Raw genomic sequence first — 14,487 nt, forward strand, 5'->3', positions numbered from 1 at the left:
CGGTGCGTCACCTCCGGCGTCAACCCGTCCGAAAAGGCGCCGGATCGCCCGTAGCTCCTTATCTGGCCTTCTTGGACACAGCGCCGTATATGGGTGCCAGTTCTAGCAGCACAAAGCTTGTTGTGGGAGGCAGGTTCGCGGCGCGAGCAGTCAGGCTCGTGGTACGTTCCTGCCCACTGCGTCTCTTCACGGTGCGGCGCCCGGCCCTGGGCAGCCGGTCTTAGATTCTGCAGCCTCTGCGCGCCCCAGTCGCTGCAGCTTTCCGGCACCTATCACCGCTGTTGTGGCCCAGTACCCGCCCGATCTACCAGCGTCGGGGCGCGGCGAACCTCCACGTCTTCTGCTCCTCTGCCAAACGTCAGCCAGACCGGGCCTCTCGTCTCGGCCACCCTGAACTCTGGGCCCCGGCTTCAATGGTGCCTCAGACCACAGGCCGCAGTCCGCCTCAGTGGGTCAGCTTCTCCCGGCGGCGTCCCGAGCTCCGGCACCCAATTCCACCGACCGCTGCCTGTAGGGCACCGTCCTCTACCTGACCGCCGTGGTTGGGTCAGATCAACCTGCCGATGTGCGGATTAATGATCAGATTATACAGTCGGCCGGCGGAGCTGCTCTAGCAGGCAGCCATTATGCAGCTCGACCAAGCCACGCCCCCCCCAGCCCCGCTCAAGCTTAAGTCACTCTCCGCTTCAGCGCCAGGCCGCCCGCTCTCCTGTCACCTCACCTGCTACGGAGCGCTTTGTGCGCCTCTCATCTGCTCCCGCCGGAATTTGCACGGAGTGCATCTGATAGCCTTGGACGGTCCGTACGTCGCTACGTACCCGGCAGTCTCGCTTTGCCCTCCTACATACCAAGGCTTGTGCCGCACCTCAAGAAGGCCTTTCGTACGTTGGTACCGGAGGCCCGGTGCTGTACCTGTCTGCCCGAGAACGCGACGCCCCACACAGATCTACAGGTACGATCCGGCGTACTAAGAAGAAGTACGCCCCGCAGGCCTGAACGGCGCCTCGCCCCTTGAGTTGCCCCAGACCCCGGATCGCCGCAACCCTTCATACCGTCCCACTCACCCGTCTCGCATCTCGAGGGGGCTTCGAGCAGATAGATTCTTCGGAGAACCGTCGGCCCTCACCAGTGGCCGCGCCTGAAACACCTCGGACATCCACAACAAGGTGCACTTGAACTCGATCTCAAGTTCGCATCGGATCCAGGGTCCGCAACGTTTGTTTTCCCTGTCGTCCGTCAATCATCATCGGGTCGCTTCACCAGCGTGAAGCGCGCATCGACCTGCAGCATACCATGCTGATAAGAACACTTAAGAACTTTTGCCTATTTAAATCTGGTGGCCTCATTCGCTAAACGTTATATGGTCTTGTGATATTTCTGCAACTAAGTATTTTTATATAAAGTCTACATATTAATGATACAACCTTACGACTGGTGTCCGTCTGTGGTGGGTCATTGGGTTTACTGTATGTGATCATAAATGCTTAACTAACTATCACCCTGAGGATTAGCCTTGTCTGCTCGCGCCACACAACCTAGAGGGTGAGCAGGGGTTATTCTTACGGAGTCCACCGTACAGTTCCAAACTGCCACCGGTCCTCCCACCTGCGGTCCGTACCCTCAGGCTGACCAGCAATCAGGGGCAATGCTCTCATCTACCTACCTCTCCTTCTGGGGTTCCGCCCTCTCCTCCTATGCGGGGCACCCTCAGACCACCACTCTCGCACTCATCCAGGGCCGTGGCCTTCCAACTGCTTCACTAACCCAGGATCTAAACCCTTAGGTTGAACTGGTGCCAGGGGTGAGTCCTTCCTCCCCCTGCACCCATCCCAGAGTTCTGCACCCTCCTAAGTGGAGTAGCACCCCTTGAAGACAATTCTGGGGCGACACGGCTTACAGATGTCCCACCATCCAGATCAGGCAGTACCAGTCCCTGGCCTCCCAACCCAGGACACGAGCCCTGTGGCTGAGCCGGTGCCAGAGGCGAGCCCTTCCTCCCTCTGCAACCCCTTCCAGAGTTCCGCACCTTCCCAACTGTAGAAGTACCCCTGGAAGTGAAACCAGTAGGGACCTTGATTACAAGTGCCCACCCCTCCAGGTCAGGCAACCCCTGAACCTGACACCCAGCCCAGGATCTAAACCCTGCAACTGAGCAGACCCTCGAACCCCTGAAGCTCTGATTACAGACGCCCCAGGTCCTCCTGACACTTGGGGATCCCCCTCATTGGACGGCACATCAGGACAGTCTAGGATCTCAACCTGGGGTTCCCTTATGGAACTCTCCAGGCCCTGAGACTGCGGTTGGGGCACCTCGGGACACCTCCCTGTCTCACTCCTTCCTATCAACAGGACGTGAGGCCCTACAACGCTCTCACTTCCCTGGGACCTAGCTGGGCTATTCTGCACCTCTCCCGCATCGCTGGGTCGGAAGATCCCTGCACCATTCCCTTCAGGATCAATCCCCGATGCCCTCTCAGACTCTCTGGCACTCACCCAAAGGTCTGCCTCCCGTGCAAGTTCCCTGGGGTCGGAGAACCCACACCGCAACAGGTGGTGATGCAACCTTGGGAAGTAATTTCTCAGTATGTGTTCCTTGATAACTACCTGTAACAACCCTTCCCCATCATTCACTGCGCTATCCACCACCCAATCGTCCAATGCAGTGCAGCACACGTCCACATACTCCCCCCAGGACTGATGTGACAGTTTTCCTCTGCCCCTGAACTCCAACCTGTTCCCCTCCTGGGAATCAGGGGCCGTCTCCCTGGCTCTAGGAGTGGGACTCCCTGCACTGGATTCACTCTCGCTGCCACCACTGGATTCCACTCTCACTGGTGAATCCAGACCACAGAAACCACTCTCAGGGGACAACCTACCCACCTGAGCTAGTCTCTCCCTAGCGAAGGACCTCTCTGCCTCCGCCATCCTCTCCTGCGCTAGGACTTTCTCGGCCTCTAGCATTTTTTCTTCTACCCTAAGCTGCGCTATCTCCTTGGCATGCTCTATCCTGAGCCTCTCCAAAGCCAGCTGATGCTCACTTTCTTCCCTCCTATCTACCCCCTCTTCTGGGGACAGGGAAAGGGATGGGGCAGTGCCCCCGGGACTAGACCCTGCACGGGACTCCCTGTCTATGGTGTCCTCATTCGCTACTGGAGTCTCCGCCCTATCAACTTCTTTCTCCTCATCGGTTTCACCACCCTCCAGGGTTATGGACCGGGGACCCTCACTCTCAGAGTCCTCCTCCTGGTCTCCACCAAATCCACCCTTTAAATATGCGGAGGGGTAATCGGAAAGGTCCCCACAGGGCTCTAAGGGCTCCCCCCTCTTGAAGGCCTCATAGAGAAATAACTTCCTGCAAGTGTTGCCTACTGGGGGTATCCCTCTCTCTCTGCAGAAATCTATCACTTCCTGCTCTGTGTACTTCATAAGGTAATCCTCATTGTAGGTTAACCCCATCCTGGTGAGGTACACCCGGGACACACCACCTACAGTGAAACAGGGGAACACAATTCAAAACACCACTTTCAGGAGGAAAGTACAATCAGGAAAAAAAAACATCAATCCCCCAAAAACCTGTGATTATTTTAACTGCTCAGTTTGCAGTGCAACCCGTTGTCGCTGTGGTACTGCGCAAACACAAGTCCTATCCCGCCGCTGAACACCAATGTTATAAACGGGGTAGCGTGGTGCAGAGCGGGTGGGCCAAACTCCAGAGGAAATGTGTAAAGCATCCAAGCTGCACACACAGGTGACACACAAGGCACACTACAAAAGGAGACTACACCAGTTTGGGTGAAAAACAGTTTGTGTATTCTAAGATCAACACATCAGAAGGGAATCACAGGTGCAGATAAACTGTGCCAGCTGGCACTAGGTAACGATTTACACGGGGACTACTTACAGGGCAGCGCCAATTGGGCCGCTGCCAGAACCATCGCTTGTACAGTTAGGGTAAATGGAAGGGTGAAGAATAAAGGTAAAGTCCATCACTAAATGTATAACAGCCAGGACCTTCTGGCTAGATCATGACCTGGGCAACCTTGTTAAAAGTATCAGGCCTAAACATAAGGCATCCTCATTAGCATGAAGCCTAAACAATGGGCCTGGAATAACACGCCAGGTCAGCATATAAACACAACCTGCACAAGCCTGGAAGGAACACATTAGGCACATGACACACGATCATGGAGGCATACACATAATTGCATAAACCATGGCAACCTTACATTAAACCTGCACATTGGCATCATCATAAAAGCAGTAACTTATGAGAGCAGGCGTAATCTAAAGCATTCTATTAGGCATCTAATTCGCATAACCAACCTGCACAGTCGGCATAACCCTCAAACATCATGGTAATACCGTTGGGCTAAAGTTGCATTAGGCATCTCGATATGCATAAACAACATGAATAACCCATGAGGCAGGAAAGCTTTAAGGGAAAAACATTAGGTATCCACCTGTGGGCATAAACATAGTAGGCATGAAGCATTAGGCATATAAATAGAGCATACTCCCAGTAGCCCAAACATGCGCCCGGGGCCTCTCATTAGCAAAGAAACCTTAGGCAGGAAAACATCATTGCATGACACAAGTATGAGGCATCATCAGTAGCATATAGGCCACAGTAGGCCTGCCAATTATACTCTGCACCAATCCTAGGGTATAAACATATAATCATGTGGCACCTCTTTTGCAGGAACACAATAGGCCTAAAATCAGCACTGAAAACGTGAGGGAAAAGCATTAGGTATCATCCTAGGTACAAATGCATTATGCAACAATATTATGCAATAAGTCATATTGGGTAATAGGCCTCACCAGCATAAACACAGTTCGCCAAATCGGGGGCACAACCCTCTGAAACTGGACCCAGGCCAACTGGCCTCTCTACGGGGTTCAAATGCCCTATGTCCTGCAAAGTAAGGGCTGGCTGTAAAAACAGCAAAAGCAAAGTGCGCAAAGCACTGGGGCATGGCAGGAGTGTCTCTCACTCCTCTCTCTCTTCTCCTGAGGAGTACAATGCACCCCAATGTGTTGCAGCTGCCCACTGTCAACCAAGCATGCAGGGGGGAATCCCACACGCCGGGATCCCCTCGTAGCGCTTTAGAATCCTGGCGCTGCAGACATCCGCTCCTCTTCTCCTGGGCACAGTTGCAGCGCCTTGGCAGCAGGCAGAGCACATAAGTATGGGCTCAGCATAGTATCTTACGCCGACACCCAGCTCACCCTTTCTCTTACAAAGAACCCCATAGACACCAGACTCAGCTTCCAAGAAGGAATTAAATATGTTGCAGCCTAGATAAGCAACAGGTGCCTAAAACTGAACTCGGAGATAAGACTGCATGGAGAGCTCCTGGCGGCCCCCTGCCCTCGGAAACCCACCCACCTCGACGGCATCTTCCTAGATTCCTCCCTCGCCTTGACTCGCCATATCAACGTTGTCACCTCTATATGTTTTAACTCTCTCCGCAAGACCTTAAAGTGGATCCCCTCGAATACAGAAAGACTGTCACCCACGCACTCATAACCAGCAGATTGGACTTCGGCAACACCCTCTACGCCGAAATTAACAAAACCCTGCTATACTAGCTCCAAACCATCCAGAACACCGCAGCCAGACTCGTCCCCGGAACCCCCCGACACGAGCACATGACCTGTCAGCTACGAGACCTCCACTGGCTCCCCATCGAAAAAAGAGTGACATTCAAGCTACTCACCCACACCTTCAAAACCCTCCACAACATCGGATCCAAATACCTCAACGATAGTGTCTCCTTCCACGTACCCAAAAGGAACCTCCTCTCTGCCGATCTCACCCTGGCGGAGACCCCAGGCATCCACAGAACCAGAGCAGGCGGAAGAGTTTTCTCCTACATCGCAGCAAAGGGCTGAAACGAGCTCCTAGTCAACATCAGACGCTCCCCCACTGTGCACACCTTCAGGAAGTGCCTCAAGAACTGGCTCTTTGACTGATTCAGAGCCGCACCCCCCCGCCCCCAGCGCCTTGCGACTCTCACGGGTGAGTAGCGATCTTATAAACCCCTTGATTGATTGATTGATTGATTGAAAGCGGATGTGATGACTGAAAAGCAGGACACGGGCGGGCTAGGAGCAGGGAAATATGGACAAAACGAAGGGTGCAGGGAATGTACAACTTGAACGGCATGAGGAAGGTAAAGAGGGGCTACAGGAGACGACTGTGTGAATGAAAAGCGGGATGTGGGGCAGGTTTGGAGCAGGGAAATATGGACAACGGGCGGGGAATTTACAGCTTGAACGGCATGGGGAGAGTGGGGCTAAAGTAAACATGATACAGACATTGGGTGAATGAAAAGTGTGCTGTGGTGAATGAAAAGTGGGTGAGCTAGCAGCAGGCAATTAACATTTAAAGCCGAGGCAAAAGAAAAAGTAGTGCACAGTAATAATGTATAAGGCTCGCTGTGAACTAATGCATGTAACAGGGGCAGTCTCCAGGGCATCACCAAAAGAGCAAAAGGAGTTACAAATATAAGCTTTTGATCAATGAAAAGAACCGATTTTTCATAAGCACATGAAGGAAGCCAATCACAAGCGATAGCTGTGCTGAATCTCCATACATGAGATAAAGAGAGCGCATGCACTGCCTAGGCGAGACCTATAAATTTTAGGCAGACCCAAAGTATAGACATACATATTTGCTGTAGGGGAGAGGATGTAGCCTAACAGCTAGGGCGAACAACCTCAAATCTGGGGAACCGGGTTCGAGTATCGAGCCCAAAATCACTTAATCTCCGAGTACCTAACAAAAAAATGAATGTGTCCATCTGTAATGCAACTGGTGCTCATGTAAATCACTCCGATACCTAGTTTTGAGTCAAATTTGAGCTAGATAAAACTTCGGTGAAGAAAGTTGCCATTTTGAAGGCATCAACCTTCGACTGTGGCCAGACCTTAAAAGTGCCATATGTGCGTTCACCTTTCCACTGGTGTCAGTGAGTTCACAATGTAAAGCTAATTCAGATAATATTTAGCAAACAGTTCAAAATGCACCATATCTTCCTATTGTTAAAACTTAGGCTGCAGCGTCAACATTATCGGCGCCATCTTGCCCCCTTTTCGAGCCCATTCGTGCGCGTAAGCGGCAGCCATTTTGAGTACCATGGCCTCTCTGCCCATCGCTGATAGCCAGCGCGTCTCTCTCTCTCTCTCTCCTGACCTCGCAAGCATCCCCCGCACGCTGACAGCCCCCGCTCTCGCATGCCTTGGGTCATAAACCCCTCTTCAGCGCAGCTCAGCTCTGCCTCGGAACCCCATCCTGTTCCCAGCGCGACACCTCCCTTCATTCCTTTCATGGTCCCGGGTCCTTTGATAAAACCCCCCTTTCCTATGTGCCCGTTCGTCTTACTCGTTCCCAGGCCACCACCTGGCCCTGCAGATACTGTTTATTGCCCCCCTGTACAGTAGGAAGCTTCCCCCATCAAAGGATCCTTGAGGTGATCAAAGCCCCCACCCTATGAAATCCGATCAACCTCATACATTCCGTGAATCGGCGGAATGTCCAGCTGCGTGATAATCATCACCTGTTGTGACCGGGGTGGGGATTCCAACTGTAAATGTGTGTGGGAACGGGCCTGAAGGGGGAGATTCCGAGGATGTCTTTCCGTACATCAAAGTATTGACAGAGATGTGTTTCACACAATAAAGCAATAAACTTGTGTATAAGAGGCCAGGCCTCAGAGATGCGGTTAGAGCACCTCGAGAATATACCCTGTTGTCTGATTTGATGTGTTCTGCTCCGTCGGAATAAAACTTCTGTTTCCTGACTTCCAGTCTCCAGCGCCTGCCTCTTTGTTTGGTAACTTGAGTGGGTATAGAGGCGGTTAACGCCGGGCAACTCTGAAAAAGGTCATCGGCCCTACCTTTTTCCACAATTGGTGTCCCAAACGTGGGGCCCATCAGCGACTCGTGGATCCAGTGGGAGAGGTCCCAACGACAGAGTGAACGACTGCAACGATCGGGAGAGCTCCTGTCCGATAGACCCTCGTCTGACAGCCGATGATCCGAACTTCACTGGTTCCGAACAGACCTCTCTCGAGTGATCTACGGTCCTGACTGGGAACCATCAGGAGTGCCGCGAGGATCACGAAGAATAGAGGATGATCGGGCGCTGGATTCGGAAGACAAGAAACTGTCCATGCGGTCCGGGTAAGGTTGTGTAAACACGACGAATTGCGAAAAGATTGTTTGATTGTTTGGAAAATACTAGTATTACTCTTTTGTTGGTTTGTTTGGAGATTCACTGTCTGCAAACGGAGAAACAACAGGCTCTCTCTTTGCAAGCAGTGAAGGATAGGTAACGCAGACTTTTGTCCCCGTTGTAATCCGTCGTGCCTATCTTCCTCCCCCACTGATTGATTGTTTGGCCCGAACTGTTGTTCGTGGATTGTTTTCTGGAGATTCTCTCTCTGCAAACAGTGAAGAACAGGTTCTCTCTTTGCAAGTAGTGAAAGGGTAGGTAACGCAGACTTTTGTCCCCGTTGTAACCCGTCGTGCCTACTTATTCTCCCCATTGATTGTTTGATTGACCGAACATTGACTGTTCGATATTGGTTCTTTTGAGGTATTCACCGCCTGCAAACAACGAAGAATAGAAATATTCTGTCTAGTCTTTGCACGCAGTGATAAGATAGGTAGTGCAGACTTTTGTTGTAATCCGTCATGCCTGTCTTCTCCCCACTAATTGGTAGCCTGTTTAGCCCGGACCGCTTATTAGAGATGAACCATCCAGCTCCACTGGAAGGCACCCCTAATAAGGACATGTTCATGAAGCATGGATTGATCGCTATAGCATATAGCAATCTGTGGCATAAATATACGAAAAAGGATCGAGAAAGTCAGTGGCCACTGATAGGGTCCTTCGACGAGGATAAAATAAGCGCGCTAGAAACAGCCCTTGGTAAACACAAGACAACGCCCACTATGCTTGATAGTCTCGGCATGTGGCGCAAAGAAACAGAACAGCGTAAAAAGAGAAATGAGAGTAGGTTGGGAAAAGAGCTGCGAAAGGCAGCCCACCTAGCTGCTAAGAAACTAGAAGAAGAGATTAAGGAAAGAGAGGAAGCCAAACAGAAACTAGAGGTAGAAACATCAAGCCAGTGTCCGGTTAGAACGCCCTCTACGCTCTATCCTGAATTGCCCTTGAAACAGCGAGCCAACGATGATCTTTTGTTAGGTCCTCCGATCATCTACATGCCCCCTCCATATGCCCCTTCCCAACCTTTAGCACAGCACCCACCACCCCCAAGCACAGACGAGAGTAGTACCAGAGCTTCGGCCCCCGTGGCCTCTGTGCCAGCCGAACTCCTTGTATTAGATACAGCACAAGCGACAGTTTTAGATGACCCAGAGGCCCGGAAGGCAGATTCCATAAGAACGAACAGATTAAGCAAGGATGAGCGAGCAGGGATTGACAAGGTAGTGAGGACATTGGTAGAAAGAAAGGAAAGTGAAGAGCACGTCACGGACATGTTCAACACGTATACAGGGAGCCACAGACGACATTTTGCCGTACGACTGTGTTACCATGTCTTGAATGCGTACGAGGACCGATATCGAGACAAAGGTCCCGAGAGCCTAACGACTCTGTACAGGAAGGGCGATATCGGGGATGAGGGCGAGTGTGATGTGACGGACCTCCTTACGTGTATGCTTGAGGTTTCCCGCCATCTCACTGAACAGAAATCGGAAGCTAAACCCACGACACCTGTAGCAACCGAACCCCAAACTGAGCGAGCTAGCGCCATGATGCCAATAAGAGAGGCTGCCCCTTACTGGGTTCCTCCACGAGGTCTAGGAACTCATGATGACGTCAATCACAAAGATGCAAGAGGGAGGGTAGTGTACAACTGGGTCTACCAGCCATGGGATCGGCAAGATATTCTGACGTTCCGGAAATCTCTGCCTGATTTACGTAAAAACCCCACTGCCTTCTATACTGAATTAGGTACAGCCCTAGGTTCAACGATTATGACCCTGGCTGACATCGACTTGTTTTTCGGGTTATGTCCGCCAGCTGATGTGTGGAAGCAAATCCGGAAAGTCGACCACCTTGAGCTGTTTGGACATACCTGGTCACAACTCGATGGCATAGATAGGCAACGAGAACCTGGACAGAAGCCTTTGAAATCCATTTTAGATCTCCCAGATAAAATCGTACAGAAATTGAAAACCCTGATTCCAGAAAAGAAAGTGGACTGGTCGATAGTAACGGCTTGCCGTCAGAAACCCCAGGAGGACGTATCAGACTACTTCTCCCGGTTTGAAACGGTGTTCTCCGATTACAGCGGCCAGGACATGGCCACTGCAACCGGACACCATCTGTTTGTCCAGAATTATGTTAAGGGTTTGTCACCGGAGGTCTCCCAGAAACTACAGGCCAGCGAGAGTAGTTGGGCGGCCACCAAACCTGCGGCTATCCTTCAGATGGCCCAATATTACGAACACCAGAAAAATGAAAATGACAGGGCAACAGAGAAAAAGAAGAAAGACTTAAAAGAAAGGGTGATGATTGCACAATTGCAAGGGGTGACTATAGGATGAGAGCAATACAAAGGAAACTATCAGACGAATGTCCCTAAGAACGCACCTCCTAAAGACCGCACCTCGACACCCCACATTGGACGTACAGACATTAGAGAGGATCAGTGCGCCTTCTGTAAAGGATTCGGCCATTGGAAATCCCAGTGCCCGGTTCTTTTGGAAATGAACAGAAATAGGGACCCCAAGGATGTAGCGGGTGGACCAAGAAATATAGGACAGCAACGGGGGCCCACAAATGACACGACTAACGATAGATCAAACAGACCGAATACATTTGACCGACCCAGACAGAATCAGTACCAACAGTCTGACTGTGACGATGCCCACGACTTCGCATAGGACTGCCAAGGGCAAGGGAGGGATCCAGTCGAGCTCTATGTTGACCAGCAAGGTCCTTATGTCACTGCTAAGGTCCTGGGTACAAAGTCTTCATTTCTGGTAGACACTGGCGCAACACGTAGTGCGTTATCTAAATGACTGATTCCAAGGGCACCCTTGTCTGGCTCACTTTTGACATCGATAGGTTTCGATGGAACGCCCTCCACTAACCCTTTGTCCACTCCGATCCCCTTCGACTTAGAAAACAATACCACTGACACGACGTTTTTGCTTTCCTCCAATACTCCTGACGCCATTATGGGACTTGACTTACTGAAGCACTTCCGAGCGACCATTAGATGTTCCCAAGACGGAGTTCGAGTTTTCCTGCACGACAACCCCATTCTGCTTAGACATTACCCTTCCCGACGCATGTTTTCTATCAATGACGCTGACACGTCCCTGCTTGACACTCTGCCTCTGTATCTGTGGGCCAAGACAGATTCGGACGTAGGGCGCATGATGATTGACCCAGTGCACATTACTGTCCGACCGGACGCAATACTCCCAAAACTTCCACAATATCGGATATCGCCCGAGGGCGAGAAGGCATTGGTAAAGATTATTCAGTCACTGATAGACGCAGGAGTGGTAGAGGAAGTGGTTAGCAACGTTTGTAACAGCCCTATCTTACCCATCATCAAGAAACAAGGAGAGGGAGATGAGAAAGCATACCGCTTCATCATTGACCTTCGAGAGATCAACAAAGTGGTTGTACCCCAGTTCCCCGTGGTCTCAGACATCACCACTATCCTGACTTTGATTCCTTCTACTGCCACCACCTTCACTGTCATTGACCTCAAAAACGCATTTTTTTCTATCCCCATCCACCCAGACAGCCGATATCTCTTCGGCTTCACCCTAAAAGCCCGCTCATATAGGTTCTGCCGAGCACCCCAAGGCTACACAGAAAGCCCCAGTATCTACAGTCAGGCCCTCAAGAGACAGCTGGATCAGGTCCAGTTACCCTATGGAGTGGTGTTAGTACAATACGTCGATGACATCCTTTTGGCGGCCGACACCACTCCACTAGCAGTCACAGCCACCATTCAACTCCTGGACTTCCTTGCGGAAAATGGCCACAAGGTCTCCAAAAAGAAGTTGCAATTCTGCCAACCCCAGGTCACTTACTTAGGCCACCTCCTGTCCAAAGACGGAAGGAAACTTACTCCTGACCGGATCCAAACCATTCTTGACACCCCTGTCCCTAAGACTCAGAAACAGGTCCGCTCCCTACTAGGCCTCACCTCCTTCTGCCGACAGTGGTTACCAAACTTCAGCCTCATTGTGAAACCGCTGCTTTCTCTGCTAGCTAAAGATGTCCCTTTCCCCCTCCCTTGGACCACTGAATGCCAATCCTCCTTCACGGAACTACGAGATGCCCTTTGTTCGGCCCCTGTCCTAGGTACCTCCGATTACACAAAGCCCTTCTCCCTCTACACTCACGAAAGGGAGGGGTGCGCTTTATCTGTCCTGACCCAGTCCATTGGCCCAAAGCAAAGACCGTGCGCTTACTTCTCTGCCACTTTTGACCCCGTAGCCAGAGCCTTGCCTGCCTGCCTTCGAGCTGTAGCTGCCGCTGCTATCTCTATCCGACAGAGTGAGGGGATTGTGCTCTCGAATTCCCTCACGGTACTAGTACCCCATGCAGTTGACACCCTCCTGAACCAAACCAAGATGCAAAACCTGACGAGTGCACGACTGACTGGATACGAACTGACTCTGCTTGCACCCTATATCACCCTGAAAAGATGCACCACACTGAACCCGGCAACTTTCTTACCCCTACCAGAGAACGATCCCAATGTGCCCCTGTACACGACTGTGTGACCCTCACGGACGAACAGACTAGAAGTAGGGTTGACCTCAGAGACACGGCTTTTCCTGACCCTGACGGAGAGCTGTGGGTGGACGGCTCTTCCATCAAACTCCCCGACGGCACCACTTCAGCTGCCTATGCAGTCACCACGGCTCGAACTGTAGTCGAGACAGCCCGCATCACACAACGATCTGCTCAGGCAGCGGAACTGATTGCCCTGACACGAGCATGCATCCTAGCAGCAGTAACCACAGCGAACATTTACACCGACAGCCAGTATGCCTTCGGGGTGGTTCACCATTTTGGGCTCCTTTGGAAGGAAAGGGGATTCTTGACCTCGCACGGCACCCCTATCTTACATGGAGATCTAGTCTCCGCCTTGATCAAAGCTGTCCTTCTCCCCGAAAGACTTGCGGTCATCAAATGCCAGGCACACAAGAAAGTGACAGACATTATCGGACAAGGAAATGCACTAGCCGACCTCACTGCTCGAACGACAGCTGAAAATAGGACGACAACACGCATTTACGTGACCAGGTCACAAGCAGAGAAATGGACCGACGCTAGGGACACTATTAGAGACATTCAAATGGCTAGCACACAACACGAATTGACTGAATGGGCACGGGTGGGATTGAAAGACGACGAAGGCTGCTGGCGGACAAAAGACACAAACAAATGGTTGCTGCCTGACTCATACCTGATTCCCATACTGACTATGGCACACTCCCCTGCTCACATAAGATCCGCCCCCATGATTGAACTTGTCTCCAGAGTTTGGCACAACAATAAAATCACAGACTCCGCCAAACGTCTGGTCCAACAATGCCTGATATGCCTGCAACATAACCCGGGGAAAGGAACTGTGGTCCCCAGGGGAGGGTTCGGGGTTCCCAATCACCCATTTGAAGTCCTACAGATGGACTACATCCAACTAGACAGATGCCAAGGCCTGAAATATGTGCTTGTAGTGGTGTGTGCATTTAGCAAGTGGGTGGAAGCATACCCAACCCGTGATAACACTGCTATGGCCACTGCAAAAGTACTGTTAAAAGAATTCTTCCCTCGCTACGGCCTTTGTCGAATTTTATGGAGCGACAATGGCCCCCACTTCATAGCCGAAGTCATCCAGCTCATCTTAAAGGGGCTGGGTATCAAGCAAAAGTTCCACGCAGTCTTCAACCCCCAGTCTGCTGGACTTGTCGAGCGACACAATGCCACACTAAAGCTAAAACTAGCCAAGATAGTGGCTACCACAGGACTGAAATGGCCAGACGCTCTCCCACTGGCATTGCTATCGATGCGTTCCACCCCCACCAAACACCACTTGACACCCTACGAGGTCGTTTTCGGCCGACCCATGAGCGTCTGGTCTGCACCAAAACCGACTTCCATTCATGACGTCCCAGACGTCCTAATGTCTGATTATTTGTATAAGTTGACTGAAACTCTGTCTGTCATTCATCAGCAGGTGCAGCAGGCCATCCCCGATGCTTCCAGGGGTCCGGGCCACGACATCCAACCGGGGGACTATGTGTTAGTCCGGAATTTCCAACGGGCGAAGAGTTTGGAACCCCGGTGGACGGGCCCCTGGCAAGTACTGATCATCACTCGGACGGCTCTTCGAGTGGAGGGGAAACGGCACTGGCTGCACGCGCACCACTGCAAGAAGGTCTCCTCGACCCTGGCCACAACAGAAAACATCGACA

Source organism: Lissotriton vulgaris, chromosome 8 (genome assembly GCF_964263255.1).
Source record: "Lissotriton vulgaris chromosome 8, aLisVul1.2, whole genome shotgun sequence".
Classification (NCBI taxonomy): Eukaryota; Metazoa; Chordata; class Amphibia; order Caudata; family Salamandridae; genus Lissotriton; species Lissotriton vulgaris.